The sequence below is a fragment of the Octodon degus genome, unplaced genomic scaffold (genome assembly GCF_000260255.1).
Source record: "Octodon degus isolate 3935 unplaced genomic scaffold, OctDeg1.0 scaffold00019, whole genome shotgun sequence".
NCBI lineage: Eukaryota > Metazoa > Chordata > Mammalia > Rodentia > Octodontidae > Octodon > Octodon degus.
In genome coordinates this window covers 23,213,378-23,217,840 of record NW_004524595.1, presented here as the reverse complement: position 1 = coordinate 23,217,840, position 4,463 = coordinate 23,213,378, and positions in this window count along the sequence as shown.

Genomic DNA, 4,463 nt, shown 5'->3' with positions numbered 1-4,463 from the left:
TCTAGATTTACATCTACTAACAAATTCAATTCAGAGTTTCATAATTGTCTATACATATAAGTCTGTGTATATATTTGAACCAGTTATGATGAATTAAAAAAGTCTTTGGCATGTGTTCATTTTATATTGATATGAGGCTTACAATTTTTACCTTTTTAAAAATCTTCCCTACAAAGATATGCAAGAGATTACAAAAGGCCAGGAGGAGAAGAATTTTCCAAATACAACACCCCAGTTGAACTTGAATTCAGATAAGACAATTTTTGTATAAGTGTCCCAAATATTGCAAGGGACGGACTCAAACTACCAAAGTATCTATTGTTCATCAGGAAGGTAAATGCGCCGGGCAGTCTGTGTGTCTGTTTGCTGAGTCTGGCGGTGCCAGAACATGGCTGCTGCAGGCTGTGCCCCCAGCATGTCCCCTGCTTGCTCCCAGGCCCCACAGGGACACTTCATTTAACCTGTGACCCCCCTCCCCCAAGAGACCACATCAATGTATTCTCTGCAAACCCCAATGCAAACATGTTTCACCTTGTGCTTTTTATTTAGAAAAGAAAATTGCCCACCACAAAGAGGGGCCAGTGCAGCCAGATTTTTCCCTGGGGGACCCCTTCCTCCCTGTGCTGCTATGCCACACAGACTCAAGAGGTCTCCACCAGTCCCGCAAGGAGAAGTTGTGATGCAGTGACCGGGAAGCTCCATTGCTTCTACCAGTTCGATCTGCTAAAGGCAGAAGAGGAGCAGCCAAAGTGAGATGGTGTGGACCCCACAGGCCAGCTGACCTGCGCATACAGTGCTCTTAGGGAAGCTTCACCCCCTCCTGCTCCTTTCTGACCCATGGGGTGAGACACCACATATTCTTTGTTTTGGAGTAAAAGTGACAAGGACAAGGAGTGACAAGGACAAGTTCCATACAACACAGAGTGAGATTAGAGCATCCCAGACCCCGCACCCATTGCCACCATCTTGGCCCCTCACACCTCCTGAAACTGTCTTTTCATGAGAGATGTTTTGCTGCTCCTGCCCCTGAACAAAATGCTTTATTTGTTCATTTCTTGCGTTTGAAGGCATCTTCAAGGACATCCTTAGATTTCTGAAATTCTTTTCCAGAGTCCTCAACCACTACACAACTGCTGCCAAGCACTGCCTGGGACTTCCTCTTTGTTAGTTTTCACAGTCCCCTGGGTTTCTGTCATCAGCCTTAATCAGGTCGGTGTAATGCTCAGCAAGAATGTCAGGCAGCTGGATACAAACACACAGAGGTGAGCTCGGAGCTTGCCTGAGCTTCGGTAACTTGGTGATTCTGGGTGCTGGGCTATGCGGGACAGGGTGGTCTTCAACGCCCTCTATGAAGCAATAATAACATCCACACCATTGCCAGCAGCCACACCTTTCCCAGCATCAGTGGTGGGTTAACGGTGAAGGAGAATCTTGAACATACCAGCTACACTGCAGCAGCAGGGGAAGAAGTAAAGTTTGTCATATTTAAACCATCTACTAAGATGCAAACATTGACTGGGCATGGTGACACATGCCCATAATCCCAGGGCTCTGAGAGCCTGGGGCAGGAGGGTCACAAATTCAAACCAGCCTGGGAAATACAGTGACTTAGGAAGATCCTGTCTTGCAGGAGATCTAGCTCAGTGTAAATGTAAATGTAAATATTGCATGTCAGCAGAGCTTTAGCAGGAGTCCACTGCTAGGACCTGACCTACATGAACCAAGTATATGAGGCGAGACAAAGTAGGAGCTTGGCACCGAGTGGTGGGGCAGGGAAGAAAGATCCAGTGCTGTCGATGAAGTCTGTGGCATGAAATCTAGGGAAGGCTCACTTTCAACCGAGCTGCTGACCGCTCCTTCATCAGCCTCTCCCTGTGACCTGATATTTGACTCCATGAAAGCGCTCTGACAGGACATGTGTGACGGCATGGACACCCCTCTCAAGTGGCAGTAGGGAGCTATCTAGAAATGAGGCCGGGCCTCTTCCTCCTGGGGGGTTTTGATCCCCAGAACTTTGATCCTGCTCCCTCCAGCTCCATTGATCTTTGAGGAGTTACTGTCCACTTCCAAGTGCAGATGACAATGAGCAGCCAGCCAAGCTTTTCCTGCAATGTGGGAGCAGGCGCCTGGCAGACAGATTCTCTCCAGATTGAATAATGCCGGGGGGTCCAGGCAGGCAGATCGCTGTCCCTGGGAACCATCCTCCCTCTTTAAGCAATGGCTGTGCGTGCCGGCTTTGGCTCTTGGCTTTTGCGATATTTCTCTTATAAATTGGCAGCACAGCATGCACTCAAGGAGCCCTCCCCAGCTCTCGTGAGTGAGGGTTGTTTTTTGCTTTTTTTTCCCCAGAGACTTAATTTCTTAAAATTTTGGAATGATTGTTCCCACAGAAAGTAGGACAGTTTCTCTTTGAGCCTGCCAGACAAAACCACAACTAAATGCACCCCAAGCACAAAGTGTCTGAAAGACTCACTTCTTCCCAAACCCTCAGGCCCCTCCTCCTGTGCTCTGGCTGCTCTGTCACTCTAATGAGAGCAGATGGCACCATTGGGACATGGGTTTACTATTAGATGGCTCCTATGCCCTCCTTTTGACACCAGTTGTTAGCAGATCTTTTGCCCAGGGAGGCGGGCGTTGTTTAAGTGATGGCCTAGATGCGTGCCAGGGAAGTAGTGTTTCAGTCCATGTTCATACATCTGCTACTGCCTTTTGGAGAGCTCAAAGCACTTCCTAACAGAGCAGGTTTCACAGGGTCTCAATCTGTGGGAGAACAGGACCTCTCTGAGAGCAGCCCACAGCAGGGAAGTGTTAGGGTTTGTGCCTAGTTGACCCCTCAAAGCCTCATGTCATCATGAGGCAGCTTCTAGAGTTGGTGACTAATTCATGATCCAATACAGGGATTATGGGTGTGAGTGCTAACCCACCTGGAGCAGATAGCCTGGATGCAGTATAAGGGAGGGAGAGAGGCTCTTGCCATTTTCCACCACTATGAATGGCTGCCCTCTGCCATGTGCCACTCTGCCTTAGAGCCAGCCGAGTACGAATTGAAACCTCCACAAACTGTGAGCTAACTAAACATTTCCTTCCTTAACTCTGAGTGTTGGGTTTCTTGTCCCAGGTACAAAAGAAAAGTAACTGAGACAGGAAGTCACTCGCACCCACCTCCAGTGTAAGCCAGCACCCCAAAAATGACCCATGGAGTTGTCCCGTTTCCTCACTGGAGGGCAAGTATTCCACCTGCAGCTCTACAAGGTCAGGGAAGCCAAGCTGAACCCAACTGTGGAAACGCTGGTACTCTTCCAGCCCCTAGGTGGGGAAGGTGGCTTCCCACATGACCAAAGTTTCTCATCCAATAGAACTGGGCATCCAGGCCATGGCTAACTCAGATCCACCCCACAGCCCCGTCCACACAGTAGGAAAAGAATTGCACTTCCACAAAAAGACACTTCTGAATTTCAAACTCCACACCTCACGAAAGCTGTTTCGTTGCCATCATAATTACTGAATTTAAATGACAGCTATTTTAGTGTCTCAGGGAGCCATAGGAAAAAGAACAGACATTCGCTGGGAGAAATAAGACATGATGAGGGAAGAGGGCTGAAAGAGGCTCAGGGAAAATGCTTTGGTGACAGCCGTAGCAGAGTCTGCAGACCCGGAGGAGACAGTGCCCTGAGCCCAGGCCAGAGAGTGGGCTGCAGACAGGGAAAGGGGCTGGAGTTCTGGCAGCGAGCTTGTGTCCCATGAGAGGTGAGGCATGAGAGAAGCTAGGAAGGGGTCATTACACAGTGGGCAGGTGTGAGTCCCTACACATAAGCACAGAAACTGAAGTTTTGTGCACCCAGGAGTAGGGTTCCAGAGCATGAGCTAAGCATTCAGGCCTCAGGATTACTTCTGCATCTTCAAAATGGAATTATACAAACACAGACATGAGTTACGGAAGAAAGACAGTGACAATCAACCACTGCTTCCTTGCCTTCTTCCCAGGGCATGGCTGTCCACAGAGGCTGAATCACGGTCCCCTTTCTTGTGCCCATATTTTTTTTTTATTTTGACATCAGTTATTTTTATTTTAAAGAAAGAAAAAAAATAAAAACAGTGGTACAAAATCTCAAAACAAGATTTTAGGAGAGTAACAATGGTTAGTACATTGTGTATTGTTATTGCCAAAGTAGTTTCACATATTACAAGATATAGGCAAGAAATAATAAACAAACAACATAGGTACAAACCTGTTTTTTTTAAGTCAACAGAGAATGGAAATATACTTTTTAAAGTTTCTAATATTAGGAGAAAATATCATACAATGTCTTTTTAAATAAATTGTAAATCAAAGATACAGTATAAATCTTAGAACAAAAATTAAGATTAATCAATATTCAGACATTTAAATGTTTCAAAACAATTGAACTAAGAACAAGTTTTCATGATAGCAAAGAAGTACTAAGAGTAAAACATAAGATAAA